Source organism: Talpa europaea (genome assembly GCF_964194135.1).
Source record: "Talpa europaea genome assembly, chromosome: 5".
NCBI classification, from domain to species: domain Eukaryota; kingdom Metazoa; phylum Chordata; class Mammalia; order Eulipotyphla; family Talpidae; genus Talpa; species Talpa europaea.
Genome location: NC_140071.1, coordinates 3,657,484 through 3,684,111, shown reverse-complemented (window position 1 = coordinate 3,684,111; position 26,628 = coordinate 3,657,484). Strand labels below are relative to the sequence as shown.

Below are 26,628 nucleotides of genomic sequence, written 5' to 3'. Positions count from 1 at the left end.
AGGGGAAGCTGGTCAGAAGGGCGGCAGCCGCGCGTCACCCCACAGACCCTGATGCACCCGCGGCCCTCCCAGAAGGCCGAGTGGCACAGAGGTGGGAGAACAGATGGCCTCGGTGACAGTCTCAAGCCAGCCAGCCGATCACGCAGCCCCGAGCGTTCACCGAGCACGGATGATGAAGAAGGAGGCACGCCAGGAACACCCGGGGCAAGGACCCTGCCCCTCGGAGCCTGTCTTCCAGCGGGAGGAGACAGCGCGAGCTGCAGCCCCGCACAGACGGGCCAGAGGAGGCCTGAGCCTGCGGACGAGGGCACGGGAGCTGGCGGGCGCAGGCGACGCGGTTCCGGCCCAGATCGTAAAGGTGGGCTCGCGGAGACGGGGCCACGGGTGGGCTGGGAGGCGCTGCGGGAAGAATCCCAGGGAACAAGGAGGGGCCGTCAGGTGGAGGCCGGTGCAAGGAAGCCAGAGTTGGAGAGGAGCAAGCAAGGAGGAGGAGGAAGAGCCACGCCGTGCCTTGGAGACCAAGGATGGAAGCAGCGGACCCGCTGTAGATGCAGTGAAGTAAAAAACAGGTATTTGGTCTTTGTCCCTGGCTCCTAGCACAGAGCTAAAGCCCTAAAACATGTGATTAGGATGACCTGCGGGCAGGGAGTGCGAGAACCACGTAGCTTCAGGATGGGGGTGAGTCTCTAGAAAAACCACCCGCACGGTAGACAGGGAGATCTTTGAGTCCCCCCAAAACAGGGGTCATCTTGACATCACTTTCGTAGGCCACAGAAGACACGCCTAACGTTCCCGTAAGGCTTGTTTTTGCAGAAATGGTTCTGAACTCGGATTTGCACCCCCTACACACCCCGCGGCTGCTGCTGGAGCCTGCTCACCTGACGAGGGGAGGGAGGCAACCCCAGCCACACAAGAGCCGGCAGAAACAGGCGCCACCCGCGGGCACACTGGGCCCACCTGTGCCTGGCTAATCAGACCCTGTCAAGTTCCAAAACTTCCTCATTTTTAACTTTCATTTCCTTCTCTCGACCTCCATCCTATAATGGCCTCCACCCACTTTAGGCCAGCGCTGGGGGGGGGGGGTGGTGGGCACAGAGCTGAAGTTTGTCTATCTTCTCGCCAGTGGACTTTGCAATAAAACTTTCTTTTCTCGAAAGTCAATGCCATAGTACTGACTGTCGTGCACAGCGGGCCGTGAGCCCAGTGCTCAGCGACAACCCCCCGCAACTCCACCCCCAGAGGAGGGACGGAGCTCAATCACCAACAGCCAAGGATTTAACTGCCAGAGCAAACCATGTCCACTCAACAACAGGAGGATCAAGTGCTGGGAAGACAGCACACCCCGAGCGGACATGGCCGCCTTGTGTCCCTTCCCCAGACTTTGCTCCTGCAGCTCTGCAGTGGATGTTCCTTGTGATGTTGTATCCTTCATAATAAGCCAGAAATAATTTTCCTAAGTTCTCTGAGTCATCCCAGTGAGTTACGGAACCTGGGAAGGAGATAAGGGAGCCAGCTGGTCAGCAGGTGGCCGCTGGGTCATCTGCAGTGAGGGTGGTCTTGTGGGACTGAGCTCTGAACCTGCGGGAGCTGTACTAACTGGTTAGTGTCAGATCTGTATGGCTGGACACCTGCAGGTGCCCCGGGCATGGAGAAACAAGTATTTGGTGTCAGAGAAAACTCACACGATCCGTATCAGAAAGAGACACCCCAGGGGACTCCTCAAGATGTGGGGCCAGCGGTGATGGCAGTCAAGTCAGGGTCAGAGCCGTGGAGGCCGAGACTTGTTGGGGCTGGTAGCTTTCAAAGGAGGACTTGCCCCCGCACGCTTCCTCCAATGAGGCCACGGTGGAAGGTGACTGCACCAAGAAGGGGGCCCTCACCATGCTGGCGCCCCGACCTCAGATCTCTGGCCTCCGGAACTGTGGGAATAGCTTCCTGTCATCGCTACGCTGCCCATGTTGGGGTATTTTGTTGTAGCATCTGAGCGAAGACACCTTGAAACAAAGGGAAATCACCTCGGCATAGGTTCACCTCCTCACACACAGACTCAGTGACATCCGAAAATTCAACCCAGAATAAGAACTTGTGACCCAGAGTTAACATAAAGCGAGTCTCTGCCAACCCCCTGCCACGGGCGGGGCCACGGAGCTGGTCTACGGGACTCCACGGAGGCCCATCCGGCTTGTGCCAGCTCCGTAATCAGAATGCAGTGTCTCAGTGACCAAGGGGAGACTCCGGGAAACCCCACCTGCTTATGCCAACTGCTAACTGACCTCGCAAAATATGAAATCATGAATAGGATTTTTAAGCTTTAAAGAATACCGAACACCACCCGCGTCCGAACACTGACATCCACATTGCCGCAGATCAGATCAACTCATAAATCTTGTGAGCACAGCAAAGCTATTTAAAACCCTGGCATTCTTTGAAATAGGTCACAGAGTAAAATGTTCCATAACAATTTAACTTTAAAGAGAAGAGAGGTAGCCTGAACCCAGGCAGATTCTATTGAGAAGCCGCTGAGACTGTCAGGTTTTCCGATAAGGGAGCTGGCCGGCAACAACACCTCCATCCCCCGCCTGCTCGGCAGTTTAAATGTTTGGCAACATGTGACCCCAGCTGCTGAGCACCCACACTGACATTACTATTAAATAGCATCACCTTTATTCCCGATTCTCTGAGTCTATTCCAAATGTCGTATATTTTCATGTTTGAAACAGTTTTTTTTTTAAGATTTATTTTATTTATTGAGGCATACAAGAGCTGCGGTGCAGGCCAGAGGTGGGAGGGGTTGGGGGGGTGGGTGAGAGGATTCACCAGAGACAGAGTGGGGAGCAGAACAGGCAGATCCACTGAAATACACTGCTGAGGGGAGCAGCAGGCGAGACAGGAGAGGTCTGCTGCGCCATGTGGGTAGCTCCCTGGCTGGGGATTGAACTCATGCTGCAGTGGCTGATGATAGCTTCACAGTGCTGAGACCTAATCCTTTGCACCACCAGGGAGGCCCCTGAAACAGGTTTTTAATTACACAATTGGCCCTGACTGATACAGGGTTGAACGACCCAGGTTCACGATTACAAAATTACAAGATGTCCCCTGTTTCTTGTAAACAGTCAACATAAACCCTATGTGAACTTCTCTGGAGCATGTCTCAAGAACTCTACACTCCCTGACTTATATGGCAAGTTGTACATGATGTCATCATTTCCATTTTACATAATTCCACAAGTTCCTAATTATTACAGAAAAAATATCCAAGAACATAGAGGCAAAAAAAAAAAAAACCTCCCAGTGCAGGCAGACAATCACAAATGTGTGTGCACACCCGCATTTTTCTTTAAACCAAAATAGGATTGTTTGCTCTATGTTTAGGTCATGGAAGTAGCAGCAGCATCTCTCCACATCAGTAAAAGCATCGCGGGCCAAAATGTCAAGGGTCGTGGCTCATTCTCTCAGACCCGGGGCAGAATCCCAGTTATTTAAGGAATCCCCACTCTTGGACACTGACATTGTTTCCATTTTTCTCCATAGTAAAATCTGCCGTGAAAATCCCTGGAGCTAAGGCTGTGTGCATATAATTCTTTAATTTCTCAGGAGACATTCTTAGAATTGGTATTTCTGGATGAAAGGAAAGATTCTGAAGTTTTAATATATATTGCAAACTTGCCCTTCAGAAACAGGCCAAAGGGTACCCGCCTTTGCCAACCCTGCCAACCCTGCCATCCAATCTCTCCTTAAGGACTCCAGGTTCACAGAAAGAATTTCTGCCAGAGGGTGACACAGGGACCTCTCCAGGGCGCCTGCGGGACCCAGCTGCCCTCTGTCCTGGGATCGCCCTCCTGCTACCCCAGACACTGAGGAGGAATGTTCTAGAAGCACAGCCCCTTCCAGTCCCCTAGGGGAAGATCCCCCAAATGGGCGGGAGAGTTCTGCTGCTTATAGCCTAGGAAACTGAGCATAATCTTAGGTCAGAAATAAAGATTATCAGGAAAAAAAATAGGTACTAAATTTGAGAGCCCCAGATAAAATGATATTGGACACAGAAATAGTCACCCTAGTCTCCCCACATGGACACTGTCGTTACTATTAAATAGCATTTCCTTTATTCCTGACTCTCTGAGGCTATTCCAAAAGTCATATATTTTCATGTTTGAAACAGGCTCTTAATTACACAATTGACCCTTGAACGACACTGGGTTGAACCACCAGGGTTCATGATCTCAAAACTATAAGGTACAGGATTTTCTTGTAAACCATCAACATTAAGAAGCCTGTGGTGTCAATAAATACAGTCCAGCACCCCAGTAGCCAGGATCCTGTCTTCCTTAGGGTTTTTAACATTTTCCTCTCTCCAGTTTCCTTCATTATAAGAATAGTGAATGATGCATGTAACATACAAAATACGTATGTTGTACCCTATGTTTCTGTAGTTGTTAACTGGTTGTGTAAGGCTTTAGGTCAACGGCAGGCTACCAGGAATTCAGTTTTAGGTAAGTCAAAAGTTGCATGTAGATTCTGACTGGGTGGGAGAGAGGCAGATCAGCACCCCTGGGCCCCAAGTTGTTCAAGGGGCAAATGTAGTTTAAATCATGATTTCGATGGAGTGTCGTGGTGGCCCCATCAAGAAAGTGGGGTGAGGGGTACAATCTTAGGCAACCCTCACCATGGTCTCCCAAGGCAAACCACAACAAAAGATTGTCACCTTGCTGAATCAACAGAGCCCCATTTGCAGAAGGTTCCATGAAGCCATAGACCTTATTTTTAGTATCACAAGCAAAGTATTTATAAGCATAAAATAATAGTATTAAGACTATTAAGTAAGGGCCTCCCCTGTGGCTCAGCAGTTGAGCGCTGGGCTGCGAAGCTGCCTGCAGCCTCTGCAGCGCCGGTTCGATCCCCAGCCGCCAGGGAGGGTCCCACATGGCACGCAGACCTCTCCTGCAGCCCGCTGCTCCCCTTGCAGTGTACTTCGTCAGTCTGCCTGTTCTGCTGTCTGCCCTGACTCTGGTGAATTCTCTCACCCTCCTGCACTTCTGACTGTACACAGTGCTTGTATGTATGTATGCATGTATGTATGTATGTATAAATAAATAAGACAAAGAGCTCAAATTAAAAACTTATCCTTAAAAAAAAAAGACTATTAAGTAAGCTACCTACAAATGGAAGCCCCCATATGGAGGTTACCTAGAAATTCTAGACCCTCAGAACATAACCTTAATTTTCAAAGTCTACACACCATAGAAAAGTCGAGAAGTTTCTGCTCAAAAATCGTAAGGGCTTGTATACGTCAAAAACCAAAAATAAACTGGAATGCCATTCCTTGCAGGAAGAAAGGATGCGATAACAACCTCATTCTAATAACACTGTGTATCATATTAACAGATTAAAGGGATGGAAGAGAGAGGAAGAAAGATATTCTAAGAGTAATATCCTCAGTAGGGGTGGAAACAGTGTGGCTGTGGAGGTTAATTTCATGTGTACCTAGATGTCTGGTCAGACATTACTCTAGCTGTTTCTATGAAGGCATTTTTTTAGGTGAAATTAACACTTAAATCAGTACACTTGGGGCAGAACAGATTCCCTTCCATAATGCCGGTGGGCTCATCTGATGAGCTGAAGGCCTTCATAGAAAAAATGTTGACGCTAGCCAAGCAAGAAGGAAAACTTGGGAAGAGATGTATTTACCTTTTACCCTGTGCTTCTGTAGTTAGAATTCTTTACAACAAAGCTGTGCTCAGGAAGAACGTCTACAATTTTAATTCACAGTGAAAGCAGTAAGCAAATACAATGTTTACATTAATACCTTTCTCCTTACGAAACACCATCTTATGACAACTATTGTAAACAAGCACAAACAGAACCGGCTGTGAAGGCGGAGGAGGGGCAGCCAGCAGAAGAAACAAGAGCTGACAAATAGGCCAGGAAAGAGACTGAGACCCAGAGAGGCAATACAAACCCACGGCCAACTGGGACAGTAATCGATAGAGTAGCGCCCCTGGCATCCGGAAGAAAAGGGACATTACCTGCCACAATGAAAGAAAAACGCCCATCACTCAACGTGCAATTCATGAAAGTGCAGAACCGAGAGACTACACTTCACCTACTTGAAAATCAATTTCTAGAAAACACCTTTATATGAGTATTGTATAACCTTTATATTAATGCCATCCCCCAAAGGAGAAGTGTTGGTATTTTTATGAAAGAACTAGGAATTCTGGTTCCCTAGAGACACGCTCTGTCCCTCGGAGGCGGCCTGGCCATTCTGCTGGGGGAAGTTAGGGTGTAGTTGCAAGAATCTCGCTTAGGGTTAAGCTCCAGGACCAGAGTAAAGTCTAGGACGGGGTATTTCACTACGCTGGGGACCACCAAGACCCCAGCCCCAAGAGTCACGCCTGAAGTCACAGGAGCTGGAGGACGGCTGTGGATTCCGTGAATGAGGACCCGGATTATTTAGTAAACAGCTTCCTGTTTGGTAAGCGGATCTGGCCGCTGCAGGATGGCAGTGCCATGCCCACGCTCAGCCTGAAGCCACCGAGCTTGGCACACACACTCCCAGACCTCGCTCTGCACATTTTCCTAAGAAGACAAAGAAAACAAAACCACATCACAGTAACATTTCTTAAACTCGCAGTTTCTAAATCATTCTCACCAAAACTATCACTCTGTGAATGCTGCCTTTGTGTTAGATGTTTTTAAAAAAGTGCAGGTTTATATAACCTTTTTCTTGTCTGAGAAATGTTTCTGGGTCCCCTTAGCAGGGGACAGTCGGGGTGGCTGATGAGGTCAGGCGGCCAGTCAAGTCCATAATTCCCCAGAAAGGGTTGCTGCGGGCCTGGAATCTGTCCCATGAACCGAAATGCAAACTCAGGCCGGCCGTCTGGAATTAAGACCCAGCAAAGCCGTCTCTCGTGAACATTAAGACAATGAGAATTAACATCCAGGGCCTAAGAAGCATCTTCCACAGAGGAATCCAGGATAAAAATAAACGGCGCCACCTGCTCACAGAAAACACAACGGCCCTGAAGGGACGAGGTGGCTGTAAGGGGCCGGGGCCCCCGACTAGTCCCAAAGGGTGATGCAGAAGGACACACACCCCCCAGGGTGGAAGACTGGCTTCTGTTCCACCCCAAACTTCTTCTGAAAACACCTCCTGACTATCCCGTGAAGCCACCGTCCCAAGGAGATGTCAAAGGGGGATTTTACTAAAGTTTAACATTTCAAATTCCCAGGACACCAGCTCATGACTTCAACCATTTCAGACCCGGGGTGAGAAGGAAGCCACCGTGTGAGGGGGGCCCGTGTGAGGGTAAAGAGACTGCGGGCTGCTGGAAGAGGGCCTCGGCGCGTGTCCTTGGCAGGGGAGCCCAAGCTGCACCCCAGCCCTGACGGGCCTCAGACTCCTCACTGACCAAGAAGCATGTGGCTGGAGGAGGGCCCCCCGACCGTCTCAGGGTCACTGGGAGCTCAGCCACATGGCCGGTCACAGTGTCCTCAGGACCCCCCAGAATCCAGATGTGCATGCCAGGTGCTGCCTGCCTTCCTGTCCTGCACACTCCAGAAGGTGCTGGTTGCAATTTTTAGTGTCTTGAGCTGGATTACTTTGTGGGAGGCATTGTCAGCAGTTGTCAGCATTGTCAGCATTGGCGGGGAGGGGAAGCATGTCCATGCAGGCGGGCTGACCACCTGGCCAGCAGGCAGATCCCCAGGCCCTGTCTTGGTGTGGTGTGGCCCCAGCACTGCTCAGAGTCAGCTCATAGTAACAACCACCCAAACATTTCACGTGGAGCTGGGAGAAGCTGACCTTATATAATGAAGCCATTTTGAAAACGGAGGAGGTGACTGATGGAAAAACTACATCTTCTCTCTCCTTTGAAGTGGCCCAGAAGCATTGTGGGTTGTTTTTTTTTTTTAAAAGATAAGTATTTATGCATGCAAGAACTGGGGTGCAGGCCAGAGGTGCAGGGGGGTGAGAAGATTCACCAGAGACAGAGTGGGGAGCAGAATAGGCAGACTGACTGAAATACAGTGCTGAGGGGAGGAGCGGAGAGACAGGAGAGGTCTGCTGCGCTGTGTGGGTAGCTCCCTGGCCGGGGACCAAACTCATGCTGCAGAGGCTGGTGAAAGCTTCATAGCTATCGTGCTGAGACTTTACCCCTTGTGCCACCAGGGAGGCCCCAGAAGCAATTGTTTTAGAACTCCCAGGTAAGCCGCTGGTAAGGATCATCCAGATCAAGGACCTCATGACCACAGACTCAGCTGGAGGCCAAACCATCAGCTCCTTTTGCATTCTTCCTAGACAATCAGCGACCAACTAGGTGCAGCCAAAAACAGTTGCCACCTCTTACCACCGATCGACTCTCTCACCACTGACCTCATCGCCCTGTTTCCTCCCATAAAATATCCTGACTTGGCCAGGCTGGAAGAACCCAGAGGGGCGGTGGTGATCTCCTTTGGGATGCTGTAAGGCCGAACACGTGATGACTGCCGTAGCATCCCCCACACGCAGGTCCCTCATCTTATTTATCCATTTCCCTGAACTGATAGGCATTTAAGTTGCTTTCAAAGTCCCACAAGTATAAATATGGACCACTGCAATAAAGTCCTGGATCTCTTGACAGACCTGAGTCAGAGCAGGTCAGGGTTTCTTCGCTGCAGCACTGTTCGCATCCGGGGCCAGGCAGCCCCTTCAAGTAAGGGTGGCCTTGTACACTGGGGGCCGTGTAGCTGCATGTCTTGCCTCTACACAGTATATACCAGGATCAGCTTTACTGCCCGTTTACGCCAACCAAATGTCCCCTGAGAGCAAAGCCGCTCCAGGTGAGTTAGCCAGGGAGAGCAGAGGTGCTGGCGCGCTGCCCAAGAGCTTCCGAAAACTAAAGGCCAAGCAGGTGCGTGGGAGTGATACCTGCTCTTCATTCTTACCAATATTCAGTGCTATGAATGAATGTTTCATTTCAATTTTAATTTAAATTTAAATTGGTGGTGTTCTCTTAATTTCCACCAATCAGGTGGATACACATTGCTATTGTGTTTTTTTAACAGTCCGCTGGCTGCCAGTAAGATGGAACATCTTTTAATATGCTCATTGGCCACCTGGATGCTCTAATGCGTAGAGGAACAGAAAGGTGCAAGCCGAGCCCGGGACTACAACTCCCAGCATGCCGTGCGCCTGCTTCCTGAACAGGGGGCTGCTGGGAACGAGGGGCGGGGCCAAGCGGCCAGCTTGGCTGTCACTGCACACACGTGGGCTCCTGCTCTCTTGCTTTTCTGGTTTTTGGTGCCTGGTTACTGCCAGAAGGAGACACTGGAGCAACCTGAAGGAGGGACATGCGGTGACTCAGAGGAGGCACATGCAAGAAACAGGGGCGGCTGCTGCTGGCAGCCAGTGGTCCACTCTTCAGGTCGCCAGCTTTTTCACTCACCAACTAATTTTACATTTTGGTGCAATCAAATTAACTTTTGACTTTAGGAGGATGTTTTTGTGATTTAAGACATCCTTCACGTTCAAACACCGCTAAAGACACTGCTCTATATTTTATTCTTAAAGGTCTGAAGTTACTTTCTCACAGCGCACTTTCATTCACATGCAAAAATTTTTCCCAGTAGGTAATAAAGGGTAAACATCTTGCTTTATTTTTTCCCATGTGAAGAGTCCATTTTCCCAGCACATCTATAGTCAAATCTGCTCTATTCCTTGATTTCTGACACTCTGCTCAGGCCTCCCCATTCATGAGGAGTGTATTTTGTTTTTGTTTTTTTTTAGATTTATTTACTTATGCATACAAGAGCTGGGGTACAGGCCAGAGATACAGAGGGTGAGGGGATTCACCAGAGACAGAGTGGGGAACAGAACAGGAAGACTGACGAAATACACTGCTGAGGGGAGCAGCGGGCAGACAGGCAAGGTCTGCTGTGCCATGTGGGTAGCTCCCTGGCCGGGGATCGAGCTCGTGCTGCAGAGGCTGTGGATTGCTTCATAGTGCGATGCTTAACCCCTTGCACCACCAGGGAGGCCCATGGAGTGTATTTTGGATATTGGTTTCCTTAGAGGGATGATCCATGTTGGCCCCAAGACAATCCTGACTGAACAAGCACTCCTGCCTGCTCAGAGGGAGGAGCCCCACCTTGCTTCCCCTTCAAAATTACATTGCACAGCTGCCTTGGATGATCAAGTTTCCGGAGGAAAAGCTGAACTCAGTTATCAGTCCTACTAGCAGGGGTAAAAGAAAGAAGCGCAAGCTCTGACAGGAGATCACGAGCGATGCCCTAAGACTTGCTTCAACCGCCAGGAATAAACCTTGGCTGCCTCTCCCAGGGCGGGACAGAGGAAACTGCAGTGGAGAAGTGTTGACTCAGTGATGGTGAGCTATAAATAATAAGATGAACTCTCAGCGAGTCTAGCAGAAAAACAAGATCTGGAAGCATCTAATATGCTGCTGCTCTTCCAAGTAACCCTGAGGATCCCCCAAATGTCCCTGCATTATCTCCTGTTTCTCCTGCCACTGGCCAGTCTAGGACCCACTTGGCCACATAAGAAGGCTGGCACAGAAGGAACAGCTACAGGCACACATACGTTTTTGAAAACCATGGACAATTCAGTTCTGGGGCCCCTAGGGCTGTCCCCCCATGATGTAATTCTGTTTCTGCATGGAAGAATTGCATTTCCCCACCCTCTTCTTGGGGCCTGACCTTATCTGACTTGCTTTAGGTGATGAAATGTAAGGGAAATGCTAAGTGTCACTGTAGACAGAGGTGACATGAGTTGCCACATTCTCTTTCTTTTCTGCCTTGATGATCCTTCGGCTGCAGAGGGAAGTTCCTCTATGAGCCCAGTGCCCCCTCCAGCGAGCCCACAAGAGCACAAGGAGTAAGAAATAAATCGTTGTTATTTTAAGCCCCAAGAGGTGGGCTTGTTTTCTATCACAGCAAACAGTCCCTATCCCAACACAAGACGTCTGTGGAATCCGCGTGACTATGTATGTTTCCACGTGTGTCAAGAGTAGCCCAAAGACTGTCCTCGGGAGACTGCCCTTCCTTTTAAAAAGACGTCTCTCCAGGAAAAAGACTAATCAACACAAAGTAAAAATCAAAATCAACAAGCAACTATAAACCAGAGACACGCTGGGGGGGGGAGGGGGCGTGGAGGGAGGGAGCAGTGGGGAAAGAAAGGACTAGAGTCAAAATAAGGGGGGGGTGCAATTGTATGGGGAATATAACCAAAATGAAAATGCAGACATTGTGCAAAGATGAAAAAAGATGTAAGAATTATATAAAATAAAATATTTAAATTAAAAAAAATAAAAAAATGAAAAGACGTCTCTGTTATTTGATTATGCATAAAACATATGCAATTAGAAAATGACAAGGATAGGGTTTATGATTATCCTTTCAATTTTGTTTTTCGCCTGCAAAATAAAAATTTGCTAATTATGTCATAACACGTATTCCAAACACACTGCAGGAGGCCAGTCCACCAGGCTGGCTGCTGTCCATGAGCTAGCACTAGCTGCCACCGAGGCACTGACCTGACCTGGCCACACACAGTGTCCACCGTTGGGTTCCCCAGGGCCACCCCACACAACCTCTCGTTCGGTCTTCCAAGCCCCCAAGGCTTCGCACATACCTCGGCCTCCCCTGGGCCAGGGTCCTTCCTCCCCCATGGCCCCCTCGCCTGGGGTGCCTGCCGCAGGCCTGAGCGTCTTGGCTTAAGACCTTGTGCCCATTTTCTGGAGCTGCCAGAGTCTCCTGGCGCACAGCACTCCTCCCTGGAGGTGAGAGCGTGGAGAAGGACCCCACCTGTTTAACGCCGCTTCCCCGGCCCTGGCACATACCAGACCCTCCGTGGCATTTGTCGAATCAATGACACGTCCCTGAAATCTGCCTACCTCCCACCTCACACATGTGCACAAACTTCCTCTAACCTGAGGCGCTGATGACTCACAATGACATGAAATTTAAGCTTTTATCTCACTTCTACACTCAAGTCAGGAAAAGACTTGAGATCCCAGGGAAACTGCAAAGAAAACAGTTGCCTTTAGCGGGCACAAGACCGCTGGACTGGTGCCTTGAGACCTGGGAGCGCAAGCCAAGTGCAAAGAAAACGAGAAACCAGCCCAAGAAATGCACCCCTAGGAATTCACCCTCGGGACTTGAAAGGTGATGGGGATCTGTAGGTACATGCGTGTCTCGTGTCTCGTGTCTGGGGAACCTGAAAACCGCCCACATTTACATCGGGAGGTGACTGGCTAGTTCAAGGGCTGCCACGAACTACATCACCCCACCAGGGAGGGGACTGGAGTGCAGGGGCTGGAGTGCAATGGCTGCAGCACGAGTCAGCAAAGGGGGCTGAGCCAGGACAGAGGAGGGTCTCGAGCTCCAGGTGCTCGTGTGTGAACTTCCGAGATGTTAGCATCCCTCCTGCAAAGGCTGTGCACATGAGCGATCTCTTACTCTTCTGAAGAGAGGCAGAAGAAACTTCACTGGTCACCTAGGAGGCACATACTGTGAAAGAGGAGACTTGAAGATTTTGCTATACATTTTGGATTTGTTTCAATGGCCTCTCAAGCCACATGCATTTTTTTAATGATACAAATAAATTTATACTGCAGTGGGCTTACAGGTGACATTTATACTTTCATTTCTGCTTTTCTGTTTCAAGTAAAAAGATGCCTGATAAACTGTTTCTAGATAAAGAAATAAAGCAGGGGCCTCCCTGGTGGCCTAGGGGTTACGTCTCAGCGCTATCACCATACAGCCTGAGTTGGATCCCCGGCCAGGGAGCTGACCCACAGGGCGCAGCAGACCTCTCCCGTCTCCCTGCTGCTCCCCTCAGCAGTGGATTTCAGTGGATCTACCTGTTCTGCTCCCCACTCTGCCTCTGGGGACTCCTCTCACCTCCCCACACCTCTGGCCTCCGCCCCAGCTGTAGTATGCATAAATAAAATAAATCTTAAAAAAAAATAAAACAAACATTGTAGAGATAAAATGTATAAAATCTATCAGAATTTAGTCAGAGGCAGAGCTCACCTCCTTGCTTTGTAAGGAGCAGAGGGAATTCACAATTTTCCTTTAGAGTAAACTTTGCCTAAAACGGGAATGTTATTATCACTGCAAACCTCTTGTTTGGATTTATAATTTTCGGCCCTTAGCGGTTTTAGGGAACTGCTCTGTTCAACTACAGCCTCCCTGCAAACCCACGTCTGTCTCTCACCCCACCCCGCTGACCCTTGCACAGCGACGGGGAGGGCGCAGGCAGTCAACAATGCAAATGTGTCCTCGACTCCCCCAGGCACTTTACTGCTCATCTGCTCTTGACCAGAGCCTCAGCGACGGTGAACACGTTTTACAGCCATGTGTTACACGCCTTATCCTTACAGCAAAGTCACCCGGGGGTAATGGGGCGAAATAAGGAGAGAGAAAGCCTTTCCCGCGCGCCCTGTCACACACCCAGAGTTATGTGCCCTGCGTGCGAGGAGCCGCCTGGGCGTGCACAGTTCACCCCGCGATGCTCCTGGGTCAGCTGTACTCCAACCTAATTTGGGTGTATGCTCCTGATCCAAAGAAGGGACACACACACAGAGAGAGAGAGAGAGAGAGAGAGAGCACGATTCTCCAGCTTTCCCATACTGGCACAGTTTTCAGGGTCATCTTGAAGCAGGAAGTTGCTGCCGCTTGCTGGAGCGGAGACGCTGCTGGGTGACGGCTCTGCTCATTCCCGGCGGTGGCCACGGCTGCCTCGACCCCTTCCCGAACAATCAAGAATGTTATGCTACGATGGGCGGGCGAGCAGCTTTCCTCACACAAGCTGTATAGAACCACCTGCCATTTCTGCTCTCGGGTGCTCAGCCGTTGGGGCGCGATCCCACAGAGCCCGCTGGTGTGACAGGTCAGTCTCTCTCCACCCCTCTGAGCGCCGTCTGACTTCGCCGGGAAATTGCCATAACAATCTTAGGAGAAGTCCGTGACAGAAGACCTGCTACCGGAATAAGCAACTGTCAATGATAACGGCTCCTTTCACCTTCATTCACTGAGTCTTCTCGAAGTCAGGCTTGGAGTTTGAACAATGACACGCAGAGCTCAACAGGGAACCCCAGGGAGCAAGAGCAAGAACAAAACGTACGAAAGCGACACAAGCAGAAGCCCCTCTCTGGCACCGGATGGCGGTCGGCTGTGCAGCCATCAGCTCTCAGACTAGATGGCCCGGCCCTCGCGAGCTGGCCTCACAGGAGCCCCTGGCAGCGCCCCAGTCAAGCTGCCTCTCAATTCCTGGGGGGCAGAAACCAGGGGGAAATCAGCTCTCTTTACTCTCTGAACCCACCCTTCTCCGGGGCGACACCGCAGCACTTGGTATGGGACGCAAACTCCAGCCCCGATTTCTGAGCCCACACACGGGAGCAGGCAATTCATGGATGCCGCTGCCTTGAGCACGTCCCACCCCACCCCCGACAACAGCTGAACACGTGTATCCCTGGTCCATAAACCATGTGGCGTTTTCTCAGTCTCTGACCACTGAGTCTCGCCAGACGCAGCCGAGGGGCAGCAAGATCCAAATAATGCCACAAACCAGCTAAAGAAACTGCCCCCGGGTCAAGTCAGTCACACTGGAGTCTCAAAAGAGATGAGAATCGTGCTATTTCCCCCTTTTTTACAAAAGTATCCTCCTTTTGAGATGAGAAAACAAGTTATAGAACATTTTTCTACGGTGTCATCTTAAATGTTATCAAGGATTAGTAAAGACGAAGTATGTGGGAATCTGGGTCACAAGGAAAGGTGTCCACTGTAATATAAAGCCACAATACATGTGCTTTTATGCATAATTCTCTGTCAACAATGCATGAAAAAAAAACTACAAAGCAATACGCCGAGATTTCAGGCCTGGTCCAGCCGCAGGCCGCCCGCGGCGGCCTGGAGGCCACCACACGAGAAAGAGAAAGCCGTTCTCCTTTTCTGGAGAGTTGGGAAGGGCGTATACAAATCCTTTTGCAAGCAACGCGTGACAAACAAACTGGGCCTGCCAGGACCTGTAGACTGTCATCAACTTTCTGAATTGGTTGTGAAAATGCTACATAAAGACTCAAGAGAGAAATCCAAACTATCCATGACACTGGGTTCCAAGAACCGAAGCCCTTGCTGGAGGGTTCGCCGACTCTGCAAGTCTTGTCCCTCCCAAGCCCCACGTAGCAAATACTCCCCCACTTCTCTCAAGTCACATTTTTCACAAAAACTGTAATGCACAAACACTGGCTACGTCACATAGCGTGTGGGCCCGGCCCAGCCCAGCAGAGGGAGAATAAACAAGTGACTCACCATCTCCCCGAAAACAACCTATGTGCTGCTTTCACATTGGTCTAACTTCAACCCAACCACTCACGAGGGCTGGGACGTCCCTGGAGCAGCAGCAGCCCCTGCAGCTCCCCAGGATGCTGGTTTCAGGGCCCGGCCTGGGCCTGCTGGTCCAGAGGTTGCACTGTCACAGCCCCCAGAGGGTGTACAGGGCACAAGTGTGAGAAGCACAAGCGTGCAGGGCGAGCTCTCAGGTGGTCAGCGCTGATGGCCATTCCTGCACTGGGGAACCCAGGTGCAGACTTCTGGGTACCCCTTGGCGGATGCCGGCGACGGAGCTGGACTTAATTTCCTTGTTCAGTTTAAATCTGACAGCTTTTTCTTTTGAGGGGGAGGCGCCCGCCTTCTCCTCACACCCAGTCTGTCATACAGTATCAGCATCGATTCTTCCCAGTGCTGGCCCAAGGGCCACAGCACCCCTCAGACGTCACCTGGTTGGTCTCACGTACCCCTGGCTCCCTGATCCCACACCCTGAGCCGCCGCTGGTCCCTCCAGGCACCACCAGCAGGCTCAGGCACAGTCTGCTGAGACAGACCCGGCGCTACAGAGAGACAGCGCGAGCCGGCGGCGCACACCTGCCTCCAGGTACAGCGGCCAGTGGGTGTCAGAGAACAAGTCCACGAGAAGTGGGCTCGGTGGGAGGATGAGCCCACCCTTCAGAATGTCCTCTGCACCCACCGCCCAGCAGGCGATGCTGACGGCCTACAGCCTCCGATGCTGGGTGCTGAGAGGACAAAATGAACCTTGAAATTAAACAGTCCTTCCCCTCGGAAATGCGTCTGGGGAAGGAGATGAGGAAGTAAACAATGAGCGGAGTCCGCCCAGGAGACTCGGGAGGACCGGCCTGGAGACGGGTCCAGGCTGGGGGAGGACTGGCACCGGCCCCGAGGAGCCTCGTTGGCCAGCCCGAGGCCGAGCACCCGGCGGTGCCAGGGGAGGGCACAGAGCTCCACGGGACACGCGACAAGCATGTGCAGAGGCCAGGAGCTGAGACGGAGCGGGGAATTTAGGGAGTTACAAGTGGGCTCACCCCAATACCCAGAGGAGAAGGGGGATCCGAAGGGAGATCCGCCCAGTTCTCGGGCAGATCTGCCATCATCAGACGCGTGCCCAAACGCCTGCTTCTCGGTGGCACGGGGGGGGGGGGGGGGGGGATAGGGGAGCATCTTGCCATTTTCTCCTATTTTCAAAACAGTCCTTCAGTGCGCTCTCCCCTCCCCCTTCTCTAGCTGATCTGGCAACTCCTTTGTGATTGAAGATGTAATAGAAACTGACATCTGTCTGTCTGACTCAGAGCTGTCGGGGCGGCCGGCTTCCTCAGAACATGCGGGGCTTTGGCGTCTGCTCTCCAGGTGTTCATGAATGTTTTGAATTTGATTTTTTTAATGTAAAAATTTAAATTATAACCTTTTCCAAATGTGAAGGTTCTTGATACCGTTAGTCATCAAGGAAATGCAAATTAAACCCACACGGAGATAGCACCACACACCCACTGGCACGGCTAAAATTAAAAAGACTGACAATACCAAATGCTGGTGAGGGTACAGAACTCTCCAGTTCCCAGCAGGTGGGGGGGAAAGTGGAACAAACACTGGGAAACTGGTGGGTTCTGATGCAGCTCAGCACACGCCTCCGTTACGACCCAGCAAGTCCACGGAAATGAAGTGGACATGCAGACCCACATGCAGACGTGGACGAGGGCTTAGCACAGCTTCACCACAGCCTCCAGCAACCACAGCAAGCCGAGCAGCCACCATCCAGGGACTGGACGGGCAGACCCTGCTGTCTTCAGGCTTGGGAATACTACTCAGCAAGCAAAAAGAACAAAATCCCAATACACACAGCTGAACTGACTGATCTCAAACACATTACTCAGAACAAAATAAGCCAGATACCGAAAGTACAGGATGTTGACGCCATTTAACATACATAATCTAAGAACAAAAAAAATTAATCCACGGTGATAAAATCAGTGAGGGGATAACTGGAGGGGGGCGTGCAAGAAACTTCTGGGTAGAGAAATGTCCTATTGTCACAGGGGGGTCCCCAGGAAAAGGGGAGGTTCCAGGTTTCCTGCCCCACCCAAAGAGGGTGGAGCTGAGCAGGGAGAGAAGAAGCTGCAGAGGAGACTGAGAAGGAAGGAGGCAGGATGGAGCCAGAAGGAGACCTGGAGGAGGCACATGGAGCCAAGAGACACGTGAGGAAACTGCGCCTGCCTTTTGGTCATGGACGGGGTGACACAGACGTGGGGGAGAGACCCGTGGGGTGGTGACAATGGCGGTTTTTGTCTTGCTTTTGCTTTTGCTCTTTTCCTCCCCTGTCTGGTTGTTTCTGACCCTTTTCTGTGGGTCCCCCCTGGAAGGTGCTCTAGACTTGGGGCAGGCTTTGGGGCCTTGCTCTGGGCCAATCCCGCTTGGGTGGACTTTACCCCACGAGGGGACGGGGAACTTTGGGTGCTTGATTTAGAAACTAGATTCTTCGCTTTTTCCTGTATTGTTTCCACATTGTATTAAAGTTTCTGTTCATTAAAGTCTCATATGTTTTGTGCTGAGACAGCGGATGGCAGAACCTATTTAGAGCAGGCAGGTTTGTGGGGTCTGGGCTGCCCCTCTCCCTGACTGCAACACTGTGTCCCCATCTGGGTGGCAGTCACATGTGTATATTGTTGAGTCAAAAATCATGGAGTTGTCCGCTTAAGAGGCATTTCACCACGTGTAAGCAATGATAGCATAAAAACCACCTTAGCCAAAAGCATACAAATAACCAGCAAGAACGTGAAAAGCTGCTCAACAGCACCATTTCCCGGGAGGCACAGGTCTAACCGCAAGGAGACAGCATGTCACGCCCACCAGGAAGGAGATAATCAAACAAACAGAAAATAACAAGTGTCTTGGAGGTGGTGGGGACACTGGACCCCCTCAGGGCTACTGGTGTGGATATAACATGCAGCCACTGGGTTTAGAACATTTTGGTTATTCCTCAGAAAACTAGACTCACCATACAATCTAACACCCTCCCCCTACCCGGGAAGTAGATACCAAAGGCATTAAAGCAGGAAGCCGGACAGCACCCGTGTGCAGCAGCAGTGACCACGGACAGGTGAATGGATAAACCAATGAGGCAGATCCACGCTGTGGAATATTATTCAGCCTTGAAAAAGGAAAGGCATTCTGCTACATGCTACACCACGGATGAGCCTCAAAGACATCGTGCGAAGGGAGATAAGCCAGTCAACAAAAGGACAAACGGACTGTTCTGCTTCTGTAAAATACCTAAAAGAGGCAAATTCAGAGACAGAAAGTAAGGGAGAGGTTATGTAGCTGGGAGGAGGAGGAGGGAATGGCAGGTGATTGCTTAATGGTTACAGGGCTTTGTGTGGGGCGATGCAAGCCTTAGAAAGAGACAGTGGTGATGTTTACACAACACTGAGAGCGAATCCAGGCCAATGACCCATGTGCTGGTTACGAAGGTGAAATGGGACAACTTATCTTCCAGTTTGTCACATTTTTTAAATAACAGCCCGTGTCAAAGGGCACACTGGGTTTCCTAGTTTAGAGGGGCGAATTATACAGTATATGAACTTTCTCAGTAAAGCTGTTAAAAATGAAAGAGTAAAGGAACTCAGTGACAGACTTGCCATGGCAGGTGGAGAGACGGCAAAGCCATCAGGTGCTCCTGGAAGAAGCCAGCGCCTGGGCGCACCACGTGGTCCCAGCAAGGGCCCCGGCGGGCTCACCCCACCTGGCAGGGGAGTCTGAGCGGTGCTACCCCTGGCCGGGGCCACACAGGAAGGCGTCAGAGGGAACTTCCTGTGGGGAGGGTGGTGCTGCTAAGGGGGGAGGCTCACGCACGTGCGTGAATTCATCAAGTCATCAGCTGTGCGTTTGGAATTTGCACGTCACTAGGCGTGACTCCCCCTCCACTAACCAGGATTCCCGGAAAGGGGGGGGGGGGGGTTCAAGCCTCAAGGCAGCAGCACAGCTGGGGACGGGGCATGAGAGGGCAGGAAACCCGGGGCAGAGCCACATGTGGAGATGGCGGTGGAGGAGGGTGGGCGACCGACCTCAGATGTGGGCGCCTAAGGAAGCAAGAAAAGCAGCAGCAAGGAGGGCCGGCGCTGGCGAGAACACGGGAGGGCGGGGGCCTGGGAATCCAGCAGGAATTACAGGAAGACTCGCACCCCAGCAGAGACGGACCCTGGCTCCGCGCTTCGGAGCAGAAAGTGGGATCGCCAGGCCCAGGCGCCTTTCTTTTCAGTGGTTTGGCTGGGGGCGCGCTCTGGCCGGGGCAGTCTGCGGGCTCTGCCCTGCGCAGCATGCCACCCTCCTGAAGCTTTGCCCTTAGCGGGTGAAAGTCCCTCTTCTGTCCAGAGTTAGGGCGCCGGGGAGCCGCCTCACACCTGCCGGCGGTGAGAAACACGCAACGAGGACTCAGACAGGGACTTTGAGGGTGACGGCAGGAAGCCGGGGCAGCCAGAAGAGGCTGGGGTGACATGTCGTTCCGGGAGGAGCCCAGAGCCCCCGTCTCTGAACACCGGTCCCTCGTCCGAGGGGCGCTCAGAGCCTCCCCTCTGCAGGCCCTGACCCCAGAATCCTCTTCCAAGAAGCCCCTCCACGTAGAGGCTGAGCCACCAGCCCGGCCCGCACCTGCCCACACACCGCCTGTGGAACACACGTCCAGGTCCTGGCCTGGCCCCTGGGAAGGTGGGTTTGGAAAGAATCTTGGCAAAAGTGCCCGAGTCAAGGATCTAGAGGCGAGGTCAGGCTGGAGGCTTGAGACACAGGGGAAAGGCCCTGGGCGGGCAGATGCTGACAGAGCTGCAGCCGCAGGTGGCTGGAGAGACAGGGAGGCCCCTCCCCCCGGAGTCGCAGAGCAGCACGGACCGTGTCACCTCGCCCCCCAGTCTCCACCCGTTGGGGCTGGGGCTACATTTCTGCTGTCCAAGCCACTCAGCTTGGGGCACTCGCTCCAGCTTCCCCAGAGGCTCACACACCACCCCCCGCCCCCCACTCAGAAGGTCCCCGCCTCTCCTGCTCAGGAGATGCCACGGGGGTCGGATCCCCTCTCAGCTGCTGCCCTGCAACCCACTGCTCCCCACAAGGCAGAGGACTGGACCCCCCTTTGATCACATCCCCCAGCCCCGCCCCAACCCAGCCCTGGGGAAGAGGCCGAGCTTCTCTTCCACCCAGAAAAGGGCCTGTTCTTCCTCAGACATCAGGTGAGCCGTGAGTGAGGAGCCTCCTGGGCCTGCATCTGTGCACCCCGACCAGGCAGAGGGGGGTGGCCGGAGAACCGCCTCAGCTCCCAGCAGCGCTCACCAAGACAAACACAGCTTCCTCGGGTGGGAGTCAATTAGATCAGGGCCCAAACACGCCTCAGCGCATGGGCTTGCTAAATACTCAGTCACTTTTCACTTGCTAAATACTCAGCCACCTCCGAGCAACGGCTTAACTGCAGAAATCTATCCAGATGGGGACTCCTCTGCTAACGGTTGCTCCAGCTTCTCTGCTGCTGGGGAGTCTGTGTTGTCATCTTGTGTCCTAATGGCCGTGGGCCAAACTGTCTTCTTTCTTGGGTAACACAACTGCCTCACTTCCCTCTTGCTTTGACCCCCTGAATAAAACGAAGGTCCGGGCAGTGCCAGGAGGCTGCTGGACCTGTTAGCATGAATGCTTGGGCCAGACAGGACAGAAACCCCGCAGATGCACCCCCAGGGGAGCGGGGGCCCATCAGGGCGATGAGCACAGAGTGGCCTGTGTGGGGCAAGCAGCTCAGTGACCACGACTGCTTTGAAGCAGGAAAGGAGGTGACCCATCCCACGTGGGAGGGGGTCACTGGGGCCCAGGGGAGGGAGGACAGTGAGCTTGGGGGGGGGGTGAGCTGAGGTGGGAGACAAGAGGAGCTCAAATCGGAGATGTGGGGGTTCAAAAAACCCTGAGTACGTTCACGTTTCAGGCATTAGCAAGTAAAGCAGAATTCCTCCACAGCGTGCTTCTTGCAAGAGAAGAGATGAAGTGACGAGGAGCTAGACCGACTGTGTCTCCTCAAAATGCATATGATGAAACCTCACCCCTATTATGAGGGTGTGTCAGGAGGCGGTTGGGGCCTTTGGAAGGTGATTTGGTCACGAGGTGAATGGGATCAGCACCCTAAAATAGAGGCCCCAGAGCGCACCCTCCCATCTGCCATCTATGGGCCGGGCGGCCTGACCTCACCCACACTGGACGTGCTGCACCTGCTCCCAGGCCCGCAGGCTCCACAGCTACCAGAAATAAATGTCGCCTAAGTCACCCAGTCTGTAGCCACCTGAACAGGTAATGCACTGTGTGCAGAAGAAAACAGAACATGCAGCCCAGCTAATGCGGTCCTTAGCCCCTTTGAGGATTTCTAAACTCAAACACTCAGTGTGTAAGGTGGGTGGGCTCACTCACGGCACCGGTGATTTGATGCGGGCAAAAAGTACTCTTGCAGAAACACTTAAGACAGAAAGATATTTAACATGCATTTTATTTATGGGACTAGTCATTTTATTTTATAAAAACTGTACGGGCAGAATTTCATGAAAAAAATAATAGGCTATAGAGATAAATGAGTCCCTAAAACATCATTCAGTCTACTTATTACTTGAGAATATACCTTCACTAAATGTATCCCCAAGCAGCACAGACAAACCGTCTGCAAACATGTGTCTATCAAAAACGGGCACCGTCTTGGCCAGTCTGAATGCTGCCCCTTCTCAAAGTGGGTTAAGAGTTTATCGGGGGGCCTCCCTGGTGGCTCAAGGGATTAAGACACAACCTATGAAGCTATCTGCAGCCACTGCAGCACAAGTTCAATCCCCGGCCAGGGAGCTACCCACATCGTACAGCAGACCTCTCCTCTCTCCCCGCTGCTCCCCTCAGCAGTAGATTTCAGTGGATCCACCTGTTCTGCTCCCCACTCTGTCTCTGGTGAATCCTCTCACCCCCCACACCTCTGACCTGCACCCTAGTTCTTGTATGCATAAATAAATAAATCCTTTAACAAAAACAAAAACTGCCAGGGCATAACTATCAATAGATGAGGTTGTCCCTCTCTGTGTGCAGGTGGCGAAGGTTCTAGCACTGTGACCGCCGCATCTTAACATGCACGACTTCCAAATGCACAGCATCCTTGACAGCTTGACATGATGATGACACCCATAGGCCATGCTTGATTAAGAGAGTTTGTAGGAAAAGGTACTGGGCCACTGGCAATTTTTAAATAGTTTTCTAGAAGACCAAAATACAAGCAACATCACTCTATTTCCTGTTCAAAGATAATCAGCTAAAAAAAAAAAGAGACCCTTCATATTTAAAGAAAAATAAGCCAAAAAGAAACTGGGGCAGGGGGAAAGAGGAATTATTTGACACATGTGCAGAAACAAGACCTTCCTGGGTCTCATCAGTGCCCCTGGCCCAGTGCTCTGAGACGCCCTCTTCCGGGTCCCCTCCGCGCCCAACTCAGTGGGCATGGGGCGAGTGGCACCTGCTGTGGGGGTGCAGATATTGCTCTGCGCATTTGCAAAAGTAAGATCCAACTGTGTGGGGCCTTGGTGTTCAAAATGCCCAGCAAGTTGCTTAGCTTTCGTTCCCCCAGCCGCAGGCAACCTCAGCTTTTCATAAATGGAAAAATATAGCTGATCAGGGGAGTGAACAGAGCAAACACCACAAACACAGCCTTGCATTCTAAACGTGGCTCCTGCAAAGTGCGGATGCAAATGCGAAAGAAACAGCCCTGAGCCACTGCAGGCTTCAAAGAGCATCCCCCACGGGAGCAGAGACGCTTGCTGGGGCTGCCCACCCTCTCGTCTACCCTTGCTCCTAGGTCCCTGTGACAGAAGTTGACGCTGACCTGCAGGAAGGTGGTGTCACAGCAGGGACGACGCCTATAAGTCACAGACCACAGAGCATCCCCGGCCCCGCCTTTCCAGGGCGCCTGGTGCCCCATCTCGGTTCTGTGACTTGGGCTCCAGGTGCCTCTGGGCCTTCACAGTGAGCAGCATTTAAGTGCACTGGAAGCTGCAAACATGCACCTGCAAAGTTCTACTGTTTTTTTATTAACAGATTTTCCTTTTGCACAGCAGTTTTAGGCTCACACACAACTGGGTGAAAGGGACAGATATTTCCCTGCCTGTCAAGTTTTTTTTTTTTTTTTAAGATTTATTTATTTATGCATACAAGAACTGGGGTGCAAGCCGGAGGTGCGGGGGCGGGGGCGGGGCGAGAGGGTTCACCAGAGACAGAGTGGGGAACAGAGCAGGGGGATCTACTGAAATACACTGCTGAGGGGAGCAGCAGGGAAGGCAGGAGAGGTCTGCTGCGCCATGTGGGTAGCTCCCTGGCCGGGAATGGCTGTAGTGGCTGGCAACAGCTTGACAGCACTGAGACTTTAACCCCTGCACCACCAGGGAGGCCCGCTGTCAAATCTTAATAGCTCCTATGATGACCCAAGCAAAGCAGCGCCTAAGTCACATCCAAGTATCAACAGTGGGGCTGTGAAAGCTAAGACTGGCCTTTTGTTTTCTTTCTTTTTTTATTTATTTTGTCAGAGAATAATCGGTTCATAGGTAAAGCTGTACTCCCAAAAAAAGGGAGGAGAGCACAGTTACATGTGTTTTATGCCATAATCATCAAAATGCTACCTCATAGGGCCTCCCTGGTGGCACAAGGGGTTAAGCGCAGTGCTGTGAAGCTGTCCTCTGCAGCGCCGGTTCAATTCCAGGACGACCAGGGAGATTCCCCCATGGCGCAGCAGACCTCACCTGTCTCGCCTGCTGCTCCCCTCAGCAGTGCTTTCGGTCCGTCTGCCTGTTCTGCTCCCCACTCTGTCTGGTGAATTCTCTCACCCTCCCACGCCTCTGGCCTGTACCCCAATTATTATATAAATAAAAAATAAATCTTTAAAAAAAAAGTTACTGCATAAAAGAGGGAAAGAAGTCCCAGCACATTAGCTGCACCTTCACTTAACAATAATTCTATTGTCCTAATAATATAAATGTTACATGTTTGCAACTCTCAGAATCAAGCTATGGACAGGTGGGGATGACCATAAGCAGAGTTAGAAATTTCAGAAAATGTGTCGACCTTGCCGGTGGGAAGAGAATGAGGAAGAGAGGAGGGCCTGGGGCAGGTGAGGACTCTGCTCTGGTCCTCAGACATGCTGGCTCGACCTGATGGAAGAGACACCAAGTGAAGCGAAATATATTATACAAGGAATCAGAACAGTAAGTATGAAAAATGGCGGGTGAGTGTGTCTGGCCGGGGAGTGGGGAGAGCAGTGGAGAGAGACAGGAGGCCTGACACTGTGGGCAGGAACAAAAAAAAAGGAAATCCCCCCCATGCCCCAGTAATGCCACTCTTGGGCGTGTGCCCCAAAAATACGAAACCATCAACGCAAACAAGGCTATCACCTAAGTGCAATAAAATGTTTGCTGGCGCACTGCTTGTAACAGTTAAGAAACGACTCCGAGCCCGGGGCTGGAAGAGTCCATGGAGACGCGCTCTAGTCACACCACGGGATCCTGTCCCGCCACGAGGAAAGACGGACTGCCGTCATTTACAACAGAGCACAGGGGGCTCGAGGGCATCGTGAGCAGTCCTCACACAGCCAAAGCGAGAAAGACCAATAGTGGACATTGACATAGCGGACAATGTGACAAAGCAGAATATTTACAAAAACTAACAGATATTAACAAACACCAGGACTGTGAAGGCAAGGGGGGGGGCTCTAGGGGCGGCCCAGGGGGGCAATAATAACAACAATAATAATCTTTAAAAGTAAGCAGTGTGAGTCAGCAAAGGCCTCCACCTGCCACCCCAGGGAGTTATCAGCATCACCCCAAATCATAAGGCCAGACAGGCCATGAAGAGCAAACTGTCCGCCCACAAGAAGGGTCACTTCGGAGACGCAGGCCAGAGGGGAGGGAGTAACACGTCCTTCTGCAAGATTCCCTTTTCTATGGGACGCGTCCATCTGCTCCCCACTCTGGCTCTGGTGAATCCTCTCACCCTCCCGCGCTTCTGACTGTACCCAGTGCTTGTATAAATAAATACATAAATCTTTAAAAAATAATAATAATAAATAAAATAAAATAAAAGTACATTGGTGGAAAAAATTAAGCAGACGGCCTCAGAATAAGATCTTTGTCTTCAGACTCAATGTCCAAAGGGGTAATCCGGAAAATGCATGGCTTATTTAACCAACTCTGTTAGAAATGCTGATTATTAAGAAGAAAAAATACACACCCCCCATATTAAAATACAATTCAAAAGGGCAAAAACAGTAAGGACAAAAATTAATACGTAACAAATATGCCTACAATGGTTAACTAACGAGAAGGAAGGGCTTCAAAAGCACAAGAACTTTGAACAAAATGTCAAAACTATAAAAAATGTACTTAACTACATGAAAACATAATATCCATTTACTTCAAATATCCTTAATAAAATTAAGAGGAAGTTGAAAAACAGCAGCCAAAATTCATGACATAGAGGGGATTTTTTTAAAATAGCAACAGAAATACACCGACAGTATAATTTTTAAGCAAATAAAGAACAAAAAAATCAAAGCAGCACAGCAAAGAGCCAAAAAATACATACGAGATCGTCACAACCTCACCAGTACACAAAGTCACGCAAATTAAAATACTAATAAGACATCCTGGACTTCACAAAAAAAGATTATATTGCAGAGATCTTCACTGAGGGTGGATCACTCAACTAACGGTGCTGCACAAATGCCCCCGTCATATGGGAAAACATGAGGCTGGGGTTTCACTTCCCGTCTCGTGCCAGAATGAATCATTAAATTCCCAACTATAAAAACAGTGGAACAAAAGTTTGATGATTATTTCTATAAAGTTGGCTTTATTTTTTTTTTTACTGCTTTCTTTTATTCATTTTTAGACAATTAGTTATTTCTTATAGCTTTGTCTATATGGTTTTGGTTTTTGGTGGAAACAGGTTAGAGCTCTAGTTTTCTGGTACTCCATACTTTTGTAAACCCATTCAGATGTCTGGTATACATTATCAGTTTGATTAAGGTTTGTAGAAATGCAATGGTTTTTTTTTTTTTTTTAAACAAGATAGACCTCTTTCCTAATAGCTAAAACAGTTTTTTTTAATAATAAATTTTATTTTTATATTTCCCATACAATGGCAACCCCCCCATTCTGACCCCAATCCCTCCCCTCCCGCCCCCCACCCCCCAAAAAGTGTCTCTGGTTCATAGTTTTTTGTTGATTTTGATTTTCACTTTCTTATAGT

General features: G+C 50.8%; 1 protein-coding gene across 2 annotated transcripts in view; it reads right to left on the bottom strand.

Moving 5' to 3' along the window:
- Positions 1-26,628, bottom strand: part of ANKRD33B (ankyrin repeat domain 33B) — a gene marked incomplete at both ends in the record, with an annotated part of 64,531 nt that overhangs the window by 20,847 nt on the left and 17,056 nt on the right. The gene's annotated exons all lie outside the window — the stretch shown is intronic.